The 20,586-nt window shown below is 41.2% G+C and overlaps 1 protein-coding gene across 3 annotated transcripts in view; it reads right to left on the bottom strand.

Moving 5' to 3' along the window:
* cabin1 (calcineurin binding protein 1) overlaps positions 1-20,586 on the bottom strand; it is a 412,002-nt gene that overhangs the window by 242,933 nt on the left and 148,483 nt on the right. The gene's annotated exons all lie outside the window — the stretch shown is intronic.

The raw sequence follows: 20,586 nt of genomic DNA, 5'->3' as shown, positions 1-20,586 counted from the left end.
GGGATTGCAAAACTGGGATGCATATTTTTAAGAGGAGAGGAGAAATATTTAAAAATTACTTCTTTTTTGGTTTACACAGAGAGTGGTATGTGCGTGGAATGAGTTTCCAGAGGAAGGGGTGAATGTGGGTGCAGTTATCAAATATCTGGGGGGGGATATCAGCCAAGTGTAGGCAAATGAGGCTACATTAGCTTGGGATAATGGTCAAGACGGATTGGTTGGACCAAAGGGTCTGTTTCCTTGCTGCGTGACTCTAGGACTCTAACTCCTTTGATCACGGCATCAAAGCCTAAAATGGAAAAAATACCTGAGCAAGAAAATGTTCAGAAACACTGACAAAGAAAAACATTTAAAATGATCACTAAATGATTGAAAAAGTAGCAATGGCTCAAGCATTGCACAACTTGTCAATGACAGTGAGTCTCTACATGCAGTGTTAAGTATGTGATACAGATTTTATATTCCTAGCGTACATTTAAAAATGTTTATTCTCAGGGTATAGGTGAGTCTGGTCAGCATTCATTGTCCATCCCAGATGCCTCAAGCTGGTGGACCCTCTTGAATGTTCTGCAGTTTGTATGGTAACGTACTTTATCCTTGACACAACTAAGTGGTTTGCCAGGCACGACAGCGGGCAGTACAGAGTGAACCATTTTGACTGTCACACATAGCCCATAACAGGCAAGGTATCCTTCCCTGAAAAAACATCAGTCAACTAGTTGGATCTCCACTTTGCAATCAATCATTCCAAACGATACCAGCCTTTCCCATCATTGAAGCTCAGCAAGAGCCAATGCAGCCTAAAGGGAGAAGGTGCCCGATCAGTTCCTACAGAGATCATGTACACCTGAAATCTGCTGCTGGTCCAGATTCCACATAGAGACACCTGAATATGCTCTAGATTAAGAATCTTCTTACTTCAGAGTAGTAAGATGTGCAAAATTGGAACCAAGAGTTGTTTTTACATTTGCCCTCAGTTAACAGCAAAACACCTATAATTAGAAAGTACCATAAATTATTTCAATATCTATTCTCCAATATTAATTCAATGGCAATTATTTGAAAGAGATTCAAAAGAGCAAAATTTAAATTTGTTTTAAACTGTTTAACATTTGTGTTCAAATATCTTACTTCCTTGTTAGCCTGATTGAAATATTCCTGCCTAACAATTCGGAATGGAATCACCTATCAATCTTTAAGGATGTTAGTTCACGGAGTTTTAAAACTCACGTTAGTGGCAGAAAACATGATGCTTTGGAGTTTGTACAACAAAAACGTACGGGCTTCAAAGTTATGGGATATTGAACGCCAGGACTGCCAAGTCTTCCCTTCTTGTAACGAAGGCCACTTTAGAAGAAGCACACCACCAGATATTACAACAGTTATTTGCTGAAAGTGGCATCTCACAGTCACGTCTGCACCTCAGTCACTTTTAGATGCCATGGAAACATATTTACTTACATTTGGTAGATAAATGACACAGAGTCTTTGCAGATATTTTTAATATCTTTTTATTATTTCTCTGAGCAGGGATTTTTAAGGACAGACATTTAAGGAGCTAGCCGAACCTTGATGTTACATTGAGATACTGTCCATAAAAAGCTAGGAATTGATTGCTATGAGAATGCACAGCCAGGGTACCATAGTTTTTGCCATGCTTCAGTCAGATGCCAAATCAATGAAGTCTCAGATCATCAGGCACAAGGATAGCACTAATAAATATACAATTAAACAAACTCCAGTTTTCATAGTCTAAAAGTGAGATTATTCCAAACTCCTAGGAGTACACAACACAGTGACAAATGTGTCAGTGGGCAAGACTCAGCCATTCAAATGGAATTAATGTTGAATGAGATTGAGAAAAAAACAACCCAAATTAGTGCCAAAAGCAGAACAGTGAATTGTGTGAAAACTAAATGAATTCACAGCCACAGCTGAAATGAATTGAGAAGGATGATGTCATCAGAGAAGTTTAAATGAAAGGGTAGCTCAACACTCAATAGCTTTCTAAAAGGCACTCGTGAAGAAGAAAAGCTTCACTACATCCTTTGCGACCTGCACAGTAAGTCACGTTAAAAATGCAGACAAAAGTTTTGAACAATTCAGTACAGACCTCCAAAGTCAAATCATCAGATCTACCAACGCAAGAACCAGGTGAGTTTATTAGCAATTCCATAAGAATGAAAAATACAAATGTAATCAAAGGAAGTAGACAAAGACTGTTGGATCAATTTAATCTGGGGTTCAGTGTATCCTCAAGTCCAAAGAGATTTGCCCGGAAAGCGCAAACTCTCAATATTGCAGTCTGTAATCAATGCCAGAGCGTTTGCTTTAATTCAGAATGTGGGCATCACAGAACTGAGCCATCATTTTTTCCCACTCCCAACTGACATCAAGAAATTGGCGATGAGCTGCATTCTGGAACATGGTCCACGTACAACCACAGTGCTATTAGGGGATTCCATGATTTTGATTCAGCAGAAGTTGCGGAATGGGGATACAGTTCCAGTGAAGCCACGAGCAGACAATTTTTGACATCGCCTTCCCAAATGACTCATTTTCAATCAAGTCAAGAAAAACACAACAGAGTTGATGCAGTGAACCAGAAAGAACAGAATCCACATCAGAGAGAAAGGCTTAAAAAAAGCAGTGGAGAACTATACGAGATCACAAGCAGAAGAAAATGCCTGCATATGGATCAATCTGCAGAGATTATAGAAAGCCCAAACACACAGTAAAGATTTAAAGAGCAAAGAAAGAAGATGGCTAGCCATGTCCAGAATAACCAAATCAAAACATGGCAGGAAGACCCTCTCCAGAAGACACAAAGGCCACATGGGAATGAAAAAGTTCAGTTTGTCAGGGAAACCCATCATTAATGTCCTTCAAGGTAGGAAATCTCCCGTCCTTGTCTGGTCTGATCTACATGACGTGTGACCCACAGCAATGTCCCCTGAGCAAGTAGAGATGGTCAATAAAAGCTGGCCTAGCTAGTGATGCTCATTTCCCGTGAATGAATGAATGAAAAGGCGGCTGTGGTAGACAAATCACTTTGTATTAAAGACATCAAGAGTCAGTCTCAAATAACCGCATGGTTTACTCCTGCTCCTAATTTCTATGTTTAGACAGGAAATAGTTAACAATTAGAACAGCTCTCTGACACCAAAGATCTTTAATCCTTTTTTTTTAAAAACAGGAGTGTTAAAATAAATTAAAGAACTGCGGACATCGGAGGTCCGAAACAAAAACAGAAATTGCTGGAGAAGCTCGGCAAATATCTGTGGAGAGAAAGTAGAGTTAATGTTTCAGGTCCAGGTGACCATTCTTCAGAACTCAGAAGGGTGATGTGCGTAAAGAGTTAGGAAGTAATTGTCATGAAAACGCACGTCTAAGACTCTCCATTACAGCCAAGTGCAGAGCTCCAATGTAGCGGTCCAGCAGCCCAATGGAGTTATTGTGCACTTCAATGAGCTCCAGCACCATGATCTAAAAATTTGATTACTTCCAATTTATGGGAATCGAAAGATAGAACACATTCACTGGAAACAATGCAAATTTGCAAGTATATCAGCCAGGTCTTACAACAGCATTTACCTTTTAGTGTTGCCTCCCTCCACAACTTGCCATTTCTTCTCCTGAACTTTAACCAGCAGTGACTGATGGATCATAGTACACTGCAACACACAGTTTCTAAAGGGTACTTTTTCAGGGTGGACCACCAGATTTTTCTTCTTGTTATGACAACCATTGAAGAAAGTAGGTGGGCTGAAGAAACACAATATGCTTCCAGATGTAGAAGCATTCAAGGCTTGAACTCATGGATCACTTCACTGAAGTCAACATGTAAAAGTACGATTGCTTTGAACAGCGATGCTGAATGCCATGCACAACTACTATACATATTTAAAACATAGTCTTGCTATGTGGCTTGCAACTAAACCCACCTCTCCACAAGACAGTAACATTAAATTCCAGTGCCTGTAGTGTCAAGTTTGTGGCAAAGAACTGGCCCACATTGACCAACTCTCTACAAATTCAACACCCCCTTACTGATCTGCTTGACATGTCAGTTTTAATAAAATGCACACTGATTTATGATCCAACAAATTATCCATGATCATGGAACATTTACCTCAATGTCAGTTAGAAGATCCCGTCGCCACAGCAGTAACTGGAATTTAACAAGCACACACATTTCACCACAGTGAGAAACAGCCCCAGCACTGGCCCCTTACAAACACCAGCACTCAAATGAGAGCTAATCAATTCATCCCCTCACATTTTTCAATGGAACACTAACAGCTTTCACATTCACCTTAATAGTCAGAGGTACACATCAGCTTTCCTTTCTTTTCCCTCCATTTCTTTCTACCAAAAACAAAAACAAAGTATTTGTTTAATCAGGGATTTTCTATTAACAGTGGTTTCTATAATCACTGCAAAACAATTTCTACATCACTTTTAGGCAAAAGTAATAAAGCACACTTTTCTGAAATTACATTGTCAAAGTTCAACTTGCAAACTTAGCTGATCCTCATTATCCTGTTTTTTCAATTAGAAAGCCGGATTGAGTAGTTGTAGATAAGAGTAACATACCAGAGTTGTCCTCTATAATATCTGGTAAAATCAGGTCGCCAAAACAGAGGAATTTAGCTCATAACATGATTCAGACATAAATAAACAAACAATCACGTGACAGTAATAGTTTAAATGAGAAACAAAGTCCACATCTGTACCTCCTTCATAAGAAGACATCTACTTAAGAGCTATACTGTAATTTACTCCAGAAAGTAGTTGATTTTTGAATCACAGGCATTTAAATGTTAATCTACAACACAAATGTAATTATCATCAATGTTGCTTCCACAACAGGCAAGACATTGTTAGCTGCATCAAACTACTGTCTAAAGCTCTGCGTCAAATTGGAAGTGGTGTAGCAAATTGTCCAAACTGTAAACACATGATGAACCTAAATAAAACAATCTTTGTTTGAAATAAAACTAACTGGGAAACTGAGTGGCAGCCACATCCATTTTAATCGTTATCTGTGACGAATTAAAGTGGATTTTCACTGCTATGGCATGAACTCAGTTATGTTTTGGTAAAGTATTCACTAAAAATCAGGAAAAATAGAGTTTCAGAGCTAACTCGGAGCAGTGCAAAATGCCAGACGTACAAACCTGCGTAATTCTTCATCTTGCAAACCTCTCCCATATGCCCCTATGGTTTAAGTAAAGCACAGGTACTGTACATGGAATCTAAAGTCTGACCAGCCAGCAAAGGGGAACAAAAACAACAGAGGTTTGAAGCCCCTGCTGCAGTCTCCCATTCTTGCTTTCCTTCCTTGCTAATGCCTGGTGAATACCCACCATGTTGGAAATGAAAATTTGGAAATAAAAGCTATTGACTTCCAATAACCAGCCAGTCTGCCAGGATGGGTCAGAGCAGCGTAAATTCGCAACTTTGCCAAATGTCCACCTGGGTGCACCATAGAGAATGAAGCACCGTATGAGGCAGAATTATATTAAAGTCATCTGGAGGCTGGCACCATGGAGGATGCCAACGCACGATGCCATGAGAGATAGGGACATGGAGACAAAGCTATGGCTCAACACAGCCCAGCAGTTCACCTTCCACAAATCTACCACAGGCAGAGATTATTGTACAGCATGAATGCCAAATGTTTGATCTCTTACATCAAGTGCTTTTGGGTATGCAAGCAGCAATGTAATCAGATGATGCTTTTGGCCAACGAGTTTCCACATAAGGTGAGGAGGCGGAATTAAAACTCATACAGTCATAACTGTTGTCTGTCAATCACACAAACAACGGTTTAAAACTCAGCTTTAAAATAATAACATTTGAAAAAAAATCGCCATTTCCAAAAAATAGTGAAAGATTATCTACACAGACACCAGCTTGTCTGTGTCCAATACACAGAGGAACCTGCATACACATCACAAATATGCTCGGTTTTGGAGAAAATAACTAAATGGTGTAAGAACAGATGGCCATTGGCGAGCTGTGGATTCACTTCCTGCAGGTTCCTGCTGTCCATCATGCTGTCAGTATTAGCCACTGTTCTCATGGCGAAGGGAAAAGAACAACCTCACCCCAAGCTACCCTCAGACTACATCCAGCACATACTCACCTACCCAGCTGCTGTCAGCTGACCACAATTCTAGTGAATAGCACAGAAAAACACAAAATAACAGAAAAGGTGGAACAAGATGAGATAGCCGCAAATATTCTAGGAGGGATTAAACAAGTGTCCTTGACTGGCAAAGCGGGGGTAATATTGTATATACACTGAAGAGTTTCACTGGACTTCAAATATTGACTTGGTTTTTCTCTCTCTCTCTACAGATTCTGCCAGACCTGCTTAACTTCTCCAGCACTTTCTGTTTATATCATAAAACTGATAATAAAACCTTGACTAGTCAAGTTAAATGGCATCAAAATGTGGAATTATAGTATAGCTGATCAATTTCACATTCAGGACTATGCGGAATGGAAGATTCTGACAAAAACAGGAGGTGTCATCGAGTAATATTCTTGATCTTTAACCTGCTTGTTAATTGCTGCAGACATTAGATTATGTTGAAAATAATCATGAGCTATTTTGAAAGACAGAAGGGATCCTCATAATATACACACTTAGAATCATACAGAATAGAAGGGGTCCTTTGGCCCATCATGTCTGGACTGCGAAAACATATGCTACTACCTACACTAGTCCCATAACTTTGAAAGTTATGACACTTCAAGTGCTCTTCCGAGTATTTCTTAAAGGTAATGAGCGTTCCCACCTCAACTACTCTTCCACCCAGTGCATTCTAGATTTCTACTCTTCTCTGGGTGAAAGTTGTTCCTCAAATTCTCTTTAATTCTGCCTTTCACTTGAAAATTATGCCGCTTGTTATTGAACGTTCAATGAAGGGGAAAAGCTGCTTGCTATTCACCGTGTTCATGTCCCTCAATCTGATACACCTCTATCAGGTCCCCTCTCAGGTTTCTCTGCTCCAAGGAAAACCCGTAGCTTATCCAGTCTCTCTCCATAGCTGCTCTGTTCTAGGCAATATCCTGGTGAACTTTCTTTGCACTGGTTCAGTGCAATCACATTATCCCCATAGTGTGGTGAACTGCACACAGTACTCCAGCTGTGGCCTAACCAAAGTTCTGTATAGCTCCAACATGACTTACCTGCTGTTGTGATCTATGCCACGACTGATGAAAGCAAATGTCCCATATCCCTTAAGTATCCTATTCATATCCTCTGCTAACTTCAGGGATCTGTGAATAATTACCCCAAAATCTCTGTTCCTCTGAGTTTCCTAATGTCCAACTATTCATGAGGCATTACCTTGTCTTGTTCCTCCTTCCAAAGTGCCTCACCTCACAGTTATCAGGATTAAAATCCATCTGCCACTGATCTGCCCATCTGACCAATATCTTGCTGCAACCCAACACCTTCCTTCTCACTGTCAACCACCGGACAATCTTTGTGTCATCCTCAAATTTATCATCTCTTCCATATTCTCATCTACATCCTTTATGAGGATCACAAACAATAAGGACATCAGTGCGCACTGATTTCCAGCCATACAAACAGCCTGTCATCACCCTCTGTCTCCCGGCAATAAACGACTCTTCAGCCATGCATTCGTCTGCTCTATTCTTCAATTGCTATGCTTGCCAGCCCATGATGCTGGGAGTAATCCTCAGATAATAACCTTCAAAGTCCTGGTTCTTAAACTATAGCCTATCTCCCTGAGCTCTTGATGCATGACTTCATCCTCACTCTACCTATATCATTGGTACCAATGTGTACCAAGGCCTCCGTACTATCATCCTTCCCCTTCAGGATGTTTTAAATTTCAAAAATATACTCACAAAATATCCTTATCTACATACATAGATACTGAAGCAATTCAGTTCTGTACAGTAGCATACGAAGAAACAAACAAAACACTGGAGATGGTCTCTGTCCAACCATCAAACCAAAGGCATTTCTTATTGTACAAGACTATATTTTCGTGTTTTAGAGCCATTGGTAGGGTGGATAACTGAGTGGATACCCATTTAACTTCGGCAGAAAGACCGCACACAATGGCCTTTTCCTCGCCGCGCCTTGCCAGCAGCTGCCCTAAACTTTCGTGCCTCCCTCAGCCTGTCGTCCTGGATTTTGGAATGTGCCAGTCTGCAACATTGTCAACATCAACTCCTCATTCTGGAAGACCAGCAGGTTTCGGGAAAGCCAAATGTCATTCACCAAGTTGATCACTCTCCAGGCTCAGTCAATGTTTGTCTCGGTGTGCGGCCCAGGGAACGGACCGTGGAGCATCGAGTTCTGCTCAACGAAGCTGCTCAGGATGAGCCGCAACAAAAACCACTGCATCCTTCTCCAGACTTCCTTTGCAAAGGAACATTCTGGAAGGAGATGTGTGACAGTCTCTACACCCCCTGCAGCCAGTTCAAGGGCACTGTGCAGTGACAGAGTCCAGGTGTATACAAAGGATTACACAGGTAGTGCCCTTCTCATCGCCAGCCAATCGATGTCATGTTGCTTGTTGGAAAGTTCTGTAGTGAGATATTTTGCCAAATGACTTTGACAGGCTGCTCAAGGAACCGTTTGACAGGATCCACCCTCATTTTTTCACATAGTGTCTCGAGGATGCTACATGCGGACTGCTTCCTGAAGGACTCGAGGTCAAGGTGCTTCGCTTTGTAAAATTTCTCCAGGTAGGACAGGCGATCCCGAACAGTCCAACTACTTGGAGCATCCTGCAGCAATGAGGCCAGTCCCATCCTTCATCACAAAGTGGATAAGGTAGAACCTCCCTTAGCCAGAGTTTCGTGCATGCTGCCCCCACAGACACGGTCCACCTTAGACTTCCAGATAAAGTGCAAGACAGCTCAGGTGACAGCAATGCCTTGATTTATCTGGTCACAGATGCTCACGAGGCTGCACAGTGACTGCAGATTTGAGCAGAAAACAGTGACATCATCCATGTATGGATGCTTTGACCTGCAGGCCTCCACTGCCTGGAATACTCACCCCTCTCACGTTCACAAATCTTCATGATGGACTCAACAAAAGGCTCTATACACCACACAAACAAGGCTGCAGAGGCAGGGCAACCCTACCTGACTCCAGATCTATCGGGAAGCTTTCTGCATCCCAATTGATCGAAACGGCACTCACAATGTTGGTGTAGAACAGTCAGATCCAGATTCCCTCCACAAAGCCCATTTTGGACAGCACGTCCCACATGTAGGTGTGCAATATCCTGGTCAAGGCTAATGAGGCAGGTTTTCAACCCTCTAACCTGCACATAGGTTACTGTATCCCTGAGGATTGCGAGGTTCTGAAATGGTCCTGCTTGGCACAGGTATGACTGGAGAGGATTATCAATCCCAGAGCAGACCTGATCCGTTTGGCGATAACCATAGTCAGGATTTTGTAATCCATATGTAACAGCAAAATTGGTCATCAATTTATAATTTCCCCCCCATCCCCCTCGTAGAGGAGGGTGATGATACTTTTCTTCATGGATTCGCACAAGGAACGTTTCAGAAGTATGCTGTCATACACCTCCTGCAGGTCCTGGCCAATCATGTCCCACAGAGCTGAACACAATTCGGTCGGTAAATCGTTGCTTTTGGAAGATTTATTCTTTTCTAAGGACTGGAGAACCTTGGTCAGCTCATCCAGAGATAATCGCTCGTCCAGCCTCTCGTGTGCTGTCGTCTAAGACCGCCATGATAGACGACGGGATTGGCTGGGAGGTCGCACTGTCCGTGGACTTTGTGTCTTACGGTTTGGCATAAAAGGATTTACTAATCCTCAGGATGTCAGACTGAAATGACATTACTGAACCGCCTTCTTCAGGCTGCTGAGCACAGAACTCTCCTTGTGCACCTTCTGGAAGAAGAAATGTGAGCACATCTCATTCTGCTCCACGGACCGCTCCCTGGACCAGAAGGTTATCTTGGAGGCCTCTGAGGCAAAGAGCCAGGCTTGCTGGCTCTTCACCTCCTGGAGCCCCTCCTTGACATCTACCCACATTGCCTGCACCAGCAGTAGGTTCTGCATCCTTTTCTGGAATTGTGACAAATTGGCCAACCCCTCTACCACCTTATGAACAAATTGAGGATAAAGAACCTCTTGATGCTCCCCTTGACTAGTTCCAACCAGTCCTCTGGAGACTCAGTGTCTTCACAGTTCTCCAACCTGTGCAGTCCCTTTTGAGGTCTTTAAAGTTTTCTGGGATCAACAGTTGCACATCCAGCTTCCACTTTCCCTTGTTGGGCCACAGATCATTCTGTAGGTGACAGTCAGCCAGATGGAGGAAGTGATCATATGAGAACACTGGCTTGGTGTCAGTGGATCGGAGTGAGAACATGAGGGACACAAACAGGAAATCTACCAATCATTGAGAAGACAGATCTGTCCAGCCATGACCAGGTGTATTTACGCTACACTCTATCTATAGGGGTGAAGATGTCATGTAGCTTGGCAACTGTAACCATTGCCATCAGGAATCTGAACCATCCCCCTTCAGGATGCCCTGCAGCTAATCAGTGACATCCCTGACTCTGGCATCAGGTTGGCAAAACACCATCTTGGGGTCCTAACAAAACATTATTAATTTTGAAAACAGGATATTTACTTAAAACAAAACCTGCATTTATATAAGATCCTTCATTACTTCAGGACATTCCAAATGGGTATGCAGCCAAATGACATATGCTTTAAATGTAGTCAATATTATCAGGTAGAAAACACAACAGGCAATTTACATACAGTCAACTCCCACAGTCAAATATAGGATAATGAGAACAGAAACGAGTGCTTTCCAATCATTTAAACTCTACCTCAGCATCATTCAAAACAAGGTCTTTGCACTTGCAAAACCAGAATTCAGCTAGGATTTATAAAACATGAAGTTACACATCTATATCCCGGAGCACTGAACACTTTCCTTACTTCCCAATTAAAATTTGACAGCCTGCTTCTACTGAGGAGCCAGAGAGTGTGGCAGAACAGATCAGCATTAGCTGCTGGAAATCACTGCTGTCCTCGATTCCAGAACATCACAAAACATCAAAACATCACCAAGCAGGATTATTATATAATCTATATTATTTTCAAAGACATTTACCACTAATGTGGTAGTCTTCAAAACATTTACATTTTAACATACTTGTTCCAAGAAAATAATGAGAAATAAATGAAGAATAGGCCACTTGGATCTTTTGAGTCAAATCTATCATTCACAATAATGGCAGGTCTTCTACCTCAATCCCACTTATTTTTCACTACCCCCATAACCTTAATCCACTTAGTAACCAAAAATCTAATGACTATTATCTTGAATATTCTCAGTATCACCAACTTCCTAGAACCAAAAATTCCAAGGATTCATGATCTTCAACTGAAAAAATTTCTCCTCAGATCAGTCCTAAATGGTTGAACCTTTATCTGGGATGCTACGCCCCGTGCTATAGCCTCTCCAACCGAGGGAAACATTCTCTAAGTATCCATTTCTTTCAGCAGTGAAAAGTCAAATGTTTCAATGAAATCATCTTGCAGTCTAAGTTCCAGGAAACAAACTCAATCTGCTCAATCTCCTCCACATTAGATAATTCCCTCATCTTAGAACTAACCAAGCTTAATTATGCTCCTTCCAAGACTGATAGGTCTTTTCTCGAGTAAAGAGAGACAAACTCTGCACAGTATGGTAGAATCAGTATTACCAAAGCTCAACAGTTGGAAAATGACCTCTGCACTCTTAAACTTATATAGCAATCTCAATGGACAGCATGCCTAGCCTTGCTCCTAACTCACATATTCATAAGTTTGCGTAGGGGACAGGGCTTCACACTCCTTGAGCATTGAGACCAATTCTGAATATAAAAACACGTTCAAGGGCTGTTCAACAGAGCTGAGTGACCTAGTGAGGAACTTTAACAATTGCTGCAGAGGAAGGTTCGAACCAACTGAGCTGGGGGAGTGGACACCAGGCTGAAACATCCAAGAGGAAGAACAAAAAGACTTCAGAGGATACATGGGGGATCAAATTGGGGAACATACATGTCAATGCATTTAGAATGGTAAATAAGGTTAGCAAACTTCAGGCACAAGTCACTATAAGTACTATGAATCGGTGGCAATATCCGAGCCTTGGCTCAAAAGGAGGAGACGATTATGAACATCATACTCCTCTGTATGAGACGTTCATTAAAGATATGGAAGGGGAATAGGATGTCTTTTGGCAGTGTTGATCAAAGAAATTATAACAGCATCCTGAAAGGATATTGTAGTTGAGGAGACAAAAGGCAGAGTCCATTTGGGTACATTGCTCTGTACTAAAGACTAGCTTACCACTTACTTTCCAAACTGCTTGCTTTACCAGTAGTGAATGTAAATAGGGCTGATCCTTGTTATACCCCACTAATTCATATGTTACCCCAACCCTATGAGCAGTTGTCAACTGAACAGTAGTTTGTGGGTTATAAATAAGAGTACTCTGGCCAACAATGACAAAACATTTGTATTTAAAAGTACCTTTGAATAAAAAGAGGCCGTAGGGTGCTTCACAGCAGTGCGAGGAAATGTGGACACCCAGAGTCAGAGGAGGAAAAATCTGACTGACGCAAAATTCTGACACGGCCTAAGAGGGTTGACATCAAAAACAGAGTCTCAAAACAAATACATTATTCTCAGAATACAGAATCATTGAGAACTGAGATGAAGACCGCCCCCACTCAGAGGGCTGTGATTCCTTGGCATTCCCTACCTAAGCGATTGCAGATACTTCCTTATTGAATATATTCAAGGTGAAGACAAACCCTTAGATACCAAGAAAATCAAGGGATATCTAGATAGGGCAGTAAAGTGAAGTTGACTTAGAAGTTCAGCCATCATCTTATTGAACATTGGGCCAGGCTCAATGGACCAAAAGACATACTCCCACCCTCATTTCCAGTGTGTTTAACAGGAAAGGTGATCAAAAGGAAGGTCTTAAAGAAAACAGAAAAGAATTAGGCCACAAGACCACTTGAACAAGCTTCACCCATTCATTAAGATCGTGGCTGATTTGACTGTGGCCACATGTCCACCTATCTGCCTAACTGTACTAACCCTCATTTCCCTCTCCAGTCAAAACTCGTCAACCCAAACCCTAGATCATTTCATAATCATCATTACTTTATATTCCAGGTTTATTAACTGACTGAATTTAAATTCGCCTATCTTCCAGAAATAGCATATGGGAAATAGCAAAGTGTGGGACCTAAGTAACTGAAGACATGGCTGCTCGTGGGATGGTGAGGAGGGGCAATGCACAAGTACCCCAAGTTAAAGGGAGTTAGAATTCAGTGGAAGGTATATATATATGGCTGCAGGAGCTTGAGAAATAGATACATAAAGTTACCAGCAATAACACGTCTTTAAATTGTAATAGTGTTTAAAAAGAGTATTAAACCAGCAAATGCAATCCTGACTCTTTTAAGACATTTATAGCTGTTTTATGTAAAATCAGATGAACACCTATATGAAGTGCCACAAAGACTGCAGTTTATCTCTTGATTTTTATTGCCATTTCCTAAAAATATTGTTCAATCGCATCCTGTTAAATGGACCTTTTGGAAAGGAATTTGCAATTCAGTGTCAATGAAACAAAAACACCTTTTTGTTAACAGAGATAAAGCAGATAATCTCTGCGGAATGGACTTCGACAGACAGCTACTACAGATAGAAATAACTTTTGCTCCAAATGACAATGGTACAATTCAGTCCAGGATTAGATTTGAAATTAGCTTAACTGGTTAGTGATATTAAATTTTAAAATGGTCACAAAATGGAAATACAGGAAGATCCTGAAACTGCATTCTGTTTGAAACGTTCCCTGATCAAAGCTTTAGAACAGTAACAAAAGCTGTGTATGATGAGTAATAACAGTGTAATACTTGACTTCCATCAGATCGTGATATCAGCAATAACAAAGACAGAGAATAAGGGCAGATTTTGAATTGGAGCAGAGAGGTGGAAAAGTAATTTGATCCCTTATTATGTACCATCGACACCAAAAAGATACCTTTCCAGCCAATTTGTAACGAATTTGGTTTACGCATTCCTACATATTTAAGAACACTAAAACTATGCACTGTGTCATTTCATGGCCACCTTTCTGGAAATGAAATGCCAAAATTGTGGGTCTGGCAGAGACTAAGTTCAAAGAACGATCCAGCTAATCCACATGCAAGTCCTGTATCACATGTGAACTCCAGCTTCAGGTGCCCCAAGTGTTCATGTGTTTAGAAAGAACATCCAGTTGCTCAAGGTCTGGCATGCTGAGATTAAAACGTAGGTGGAATCACCACACAGCAAACTGAATGCCATAAAATTCTGTTTTAGGAGATGGCACCTCACAGACAGGGTAAAGGATATACAGAAAGGGCACACAACATTTTGGTAAAGCAACAGACAGAGGTTTTGGTGCATGTTGAAACCAGAGAATTCAGAGACCACAGTCAGAGTTTCAGAGTTGAGGGGTAAGTTAAAGACTATGACACCAAAAGGTATAAATGTAAAGAGTCACGCATTGGTATAAAAATGTTAAAACGGGTTTAAACTTGGCAGCAGACACGATCCAGGAGACAGTACTTCAGACTCCTGGAGCATTGAGACTAATTCTGGACCAAAAGAGATCTGCTCAAGGTGGATGTTCAACAGAGCTGAGTGACCTAGTGAGGAACTTTGACAACTGCTGTACAGGAAGATTTAAACAAATTGAGAGGAGGGAGCGGACACCAGGCTGAAATGTGGGAGGATGAATAAAAGGTTTCAGAGGATACGGTAGACATGAATATTTGAGTAAACCCGAGTTCAGAAATAGGAGATCAGATGGGGGAAAAGTTGGAGCAGTTAAAACTGGGTTTGGGGGAACATGTGTCAATGCACTTAGTATGGTAAATAAGGTTAGCAAACTTCTGGCACAAGTCACTATTTGTACTATGAATGTGTGGCAATATCAGAACCTTGGCCCAAAAGGTTACGAATCTTTGAATCATGAACATCATGTCCTCTTATACAAAGCATTCATTAAAGATATGGAAAGGGGAAAAGCAGCTTTTTGGCAGTACTGATCAAAGAAATTGTAATAGGCATTATGAAATGATAATATAGTTGAGACAAAGGCAGAGTCTATTTGGGTACATTTTAGAATCAATAGTGGAATTACGATGCTGTTGCATGTACACTACAGGCCAAACAGTGGGAAGGAATGGAGAAGCAAGCGTGCAGCCAAAGTGCAGAAAGATGCAGAATCACGAGAGCAGTGATAATGGGAAACCCCAATTATGCGAATGTACAATGTAAAAGAGGGAGACAAATTCCTAAAACTTGCACTGAAGACCTTTCTTGATTAGTATACTTGCAGCCTGATGAAGCAAGCAGATCTGGTTCGGGGGAACAAAGCACGGCAATGGCAAAGTGATTCATTGGGACAGCAGTTGGGCAACAATGATCACAATATATCAGCTTTCGATAATTATGGAAAAGAACATGGTACAATCAAGTGTAAACTTACATTGCTGTAGGACAGCTACAATGACTTGAATCAGAGATTTTGCTCAGGTGGGTTGGAATCCCAAATTAGTGGGCAGAACTGTCCCTGAACCAATGGTTCAAGTACAAATAGATACATTCCAAAAGGAGGAAAGGAGGGGCAAAACTGAAGGTCCCTGGATAGCTCAGGATGTAGAGGGTAAAATGACACCGGGAAAAATGGTGAAATACCTCCATAGAGGCCAACATTCCGTCACCAAGTCATTTATACATGAACAGTCCTTGACTCTGGTATTGCCTCTTCAGAGTCAAATCTCAGTGTTAGAATCTCTGACACTCTTCTTTTTAATCTGACAACCAGGGCTACCTGACTGGACAAAATTAACAGCCACAAATCAGGGAACCCATAGCTGGGGTGACCTCATTATCATCTTTACAAATAGCATAGCAAAGGTAAGGTTTGTAATACAGCAGAGTGCCAAGGTAAACAGGCAAAGTATGGATGAGATCAAGAGAGAGAAATAAGTGGAGCAAAAAGCAGAAAGAGATTAGATTGGCCTGTTTCAAAAAAGGGAAACAAAAAATCTTTTCCAAATTCAAATTCCATTAGGGCAGTTGAAGAAAGGGAGGGGTGATATGTGACCAAAAAGAGAGATTCTTGTGACATCAAACAGCAAAAGACTAAATTATCATTTAACATCTATTATCATTAACAATGAGGAGGCTGCCAACGTAGCATCCAGATTCAGAATAGATGGAAATGGTTTGCATTCTCAAAGCTGAAAATTTAGCGAGACCAATGGAATGCATCCTTGTTTGCTAAGAGAAGGCAAGTGGGAAACTGCAGAAATTTCCATAGTTCTTCCAAGCCATCTCATCGGGCATTGGTGTTAGTGCTGGTAGACTGAAAGGTTCTGAGCATTACTCCCAAGATAAATAAAGACAAGGAATAAGCCAGGCAATTACAGGCAGCAGTTCAACGTTGGCAGTGGGCAGGATTTGAGAAACAAGAAGCCAGGGCAAAAATAATTGGCAACTGGGGCAAGTATTTGGTATTTAAACTTAACTTGACTTCAAAAATACAGCGTTTGACTGGACTAACTTGGCTAAGTTCTGATAAAAGATTGAAGTGCATTGCATTTAATGTATTGTATATGGACTTTTTAAAGTTACTGACAAAATGTTTACCAAACAAATAAAGTAAAATTAAAGCCTATGGAATTGGAAGGATCTATGACAGCATTTATATAAAACTGGCTATGAGCTAGAAAGCAGAGAGTACTGGGTGATTAGTTGTTTCTCAGTCTGGAAAAAGTACAACATTGTATTGAACAGGGACTGTTGTATTAGCTCACTACACTTTGAGCTGCTGCTGAAGGTTGCTACCACCATCCTCTTTCAGTCTAGGAAACTACAGGGCCTACTCAGTCTAGAGTGATAGAGGAAAACTACTCCCTGGTCTAAGGAGAAGAGTTCTTTGACGCTAACAAGATACAGTCGGTTCTGCTACAATGTGTGCTTCAGCAACGGGGATGGACTATAACGCAACTATTGAATAGGGGAGCGCTATTTTTAAAACGTGAATTTGTGTTGGCTATAGTGCAATTCCATCAGTACATGGAGGAGGATGTGTAAACGTCACATGATTGGACACAATTAGGACAAAGCCATTGAAACAATGTTAGCGCCGAAAGAGTCTCTGTGCCAGCATCATGTGATCATTTCACAGACTTCATCGTGAAGCGCTTTTTGAGAGCGGTAAAGTACTAAGTGATTTTTGTTTTTTTTTGCAAATTATGCCGTGCTACCCAAAAAAGACACAAGGACAAAGTGACAAGTATGTTAGCAAGAAGTGTCCTGGTGATAAAATTGTAGGTGGTGAACATAAAAGAAAGGCTATAACACTGAAACAGAAGCCAGATATTATAAAGTGTTTTGAGTGTAATGAGAGAACACGTGATATAAAGTATTGGCAAAGATCTGTAGGTCAGGATATGGATGAGGTTGTTGACTTGCTTGCCAAGCTGGTTTGTTTTTGTTCAGACATTTCAACACCATGTTAGGTAACACCATTAGGTGGAGCCTCCAACGAAGCGATGTTGTTCTTTACCGCTTGGAATTTATACTGTCCAGTCCGTATGGTGATGACTCAAGCCTTGGGTTACCAAGGCATCTACTTTAGGTCAAGCAAAAAAGAGGTTAGATGACAGGGCAATTTTTTTTCTGACCTTATTCTTGATGTTTTTGAAGTTGCTTTAAGAAAGTATTGTAGGAAATAAAATTGGATTTCAAGATTCTCCTTATCCTGGATATGCCAAGTCATCTTCCCACTATTGCTGAGCTTTTAGAAAACAAATTGCTATTTCTAGCCCCAAACACAACCCCTCTCCTTCAACCCATGGACCATGGTGTAATAGAAGCTTTAAAGCTTATTATTTAAGAGGTTGACTGTAGCTACCGAGGGGGATCAGGACAGCCTTCTTCAATTTTAGACGTGTTTTAACATCAAGAACGCAACTGACATTATCATGGGGGCCTGGGGTGATGTCAGTAAGGACTGCTTGCATGCAGTTTTATGGAAGCTTCTCCTAGACTTTTTTCAAGATTTTCAAGGCTTTGATTCATCGGAGAAGCTCCCAAGAATCAAAGAACATCATGTTGTTCTTGCAAAGCAAGCTGGATTTGACGAAGTGGAAGTGAGAATGTTGAACAGCTGCTTGAGTCCCACTGTGAAGGCCTCTCTACGCTGATCAACAACAACTTGTTGCTGAAGGGGCAATGGAAGCTGGAGATGAAGTAGTAGTAATCCAGGATGCAGCAACATGAGAACTTTCCACTTCTGTTTTGTCTTCTATCCTGAGGGAAATTGAGAAGCAATCACAGTTCAGACAGGACAAAGATTACAATGCAGAACACAGCAGGGTATCAATTTGTAGAATAAGATCTTATTTGGCACACTATGAGCAGCTTCTTCATGAAAGAAGAAAAAAGGGCAAAGCAGCAAAAACTGGATGTCTTTTTAAGCCAACCCCCAAGAAACGAACAAACAGTCTGAAGACAATAAACCACAGGCATCCACTTCTGGATTAACTATTTTTCACCCTAACCCTGAAACCACAACTGTACCTGAAGGTGGTGATGATGTCGGTCCTCAGCCCCTGCATTAACAACCAGAGCAACTTTAAAGCCTCCTCCCCATCAAGTCATCTTGACATTTTTTCAAGGTAAGGTGTTAAATTTATTTTTATTTCATTATTACACTGAATAAATGTTTAATTCATAACTGTGCTATTCTGTGTGTTAGGCTTGAGTGATTTTTGAGCGACTATGAGTGATATTTTTTGGTGGTCTGTCCCAACCCTACTTTTCCCATAGGCCCCATTATTTCTATAGTGCAATTTTCTATAATGGGACATTGTTGGAAATTTTGAGGAGGAGCAAATGTTGTGCCTCATTCCTTTAAGATCTTAAACTGATCTGCCCTTCTACCACCCTAAGATTGAAAATTGGCTGGCTGACAGGAAGCAAAGAGTAGTGATAAACAGGTCCCTTTCGGAATTGCAGGCAGTGACCAGTGGGGTACTACAAGGTTCGGTGCTGGGACCGCAGCTGTTTACGATATATATTAATGATATAGATGAAGGCATTAAAAGTAATATTAGCAAATTTGCTGATGACACAAAGTTGGGTGGAAGTGTGAAATGTGAGGAGGATGTTATGAGAATACAGGGTGACTTGGACAGGCTAGGTGAGTGGATGGATGCATGGCAGATACAGTATAATGTGGATAAATGTGTGGTTATACACTTTGGTGGCAAGAACAGGAAGGCGGATTACTATCTCAATGGAGTCAAGTTAAGTAAAGGGGAAGCACAACGAGATCTAGGTGTTCTTGTACATCAGTCAATGAAAGCAAGCATGCAGGTACAGCAGGCAGTGAAGAAAGCTAATGGCATGCTGGCCTTCATAACAAGAGGAATTGAGTATAGGAGCAAAGAGGTCCTTCAGCTGTACAGGGCCCTGGTGAGACCGCACCTGGAGTACAGTGTGCAGTTCTGGTTTCCAAATTTGAGGAAGGACAATCTGGCTATTGAAGGAGTGCAGCATAGGTTCACGAGGTCAATTCCCGGAATGGCAGGACTATCATATGTTCAAAGATTGGAGCGACTGGGCTTGTATACACATGAGTTTAGGAGGATGAAAGGGGATCTGATTGAGACGTACAAGATTATTAAGGGATTGGACACTCTGGAGGCAGGAAGCATGTTTCCGCTGGTGGGTGAGTTCAGAACCAGAGGACACAGTTTTAAAAATAAGGGACAGGCCATTTAGAACAGAGTGGAGGAAAACCTTCTTCACCCAGAGAGTGGTGGATATATGGAATGCTCTGTCCCAGAAGGCAGTGGAGGCCAAGTCTCTGGATACTTTCAAGAAAGAGATGGATAGGTAGTGGAGTCAAGCATTATGGGGATAAGGCAGGAACAGGATACTGACTGTGGGTGATCAGCCATGATCGTAATGAATGGTGGTGCTGGCTCGAAGGGCCAAATGGCCTATTCCAGCACCTATTGTCTATCATAGGGCACGGTGCTTCAGACTTTCCTTTGTATTAACCTTGCCAGATTCAAATACATCACCTTCATTCCATTATTACTATCATACATTTATTTATAAAAATCTATTCATCACAACTGCAACTGCCCTCAAATCTCTGACATAACTGGATGTAATCTGAAACTGGATGTTTCACCATACTACTAGAATACATTCTCTCTCTGTACGCTCTCTTGGAAGACAGGTACTGTGATGCAGGGAAATGCATCAGCATTGATTTTCTTCCTAACAGTCAGAGGTTTGCAGGTCAGTTTAAGCTGGAAGACCTTTAATCTCTTGGATTTCCTTCGTAGAGGGCACCTTCCCTGTTGAAAAGGCAATTTCTTCTTTGCAGCATCTTGAATCATTAGATGTTGATAGTCCCTGCTTAGTGGTGGCTTTCACATCTTTGATCTGTG

This window comes from Stegostoma tigrinum, chromosome 26 (genome assembly GCF_030684315.1).
Source record: "Stegostoma tigrinum isolate sSteTig4 chromosome 26, sSteTig4.hap1, whole genome shotgun sequence".
NCBI lineage: Eukaryota > Metazoa > Chordata > Chondrichthyes > Orectolobiformes > Stegostomatidae > Stegostoma > Stegostoma tigrinum.
The sequence above is the reverse complement of the archived record's forward strand: the minus strand, read 5'-3'. Positions and strand labels throughout refer to the sequence as shown.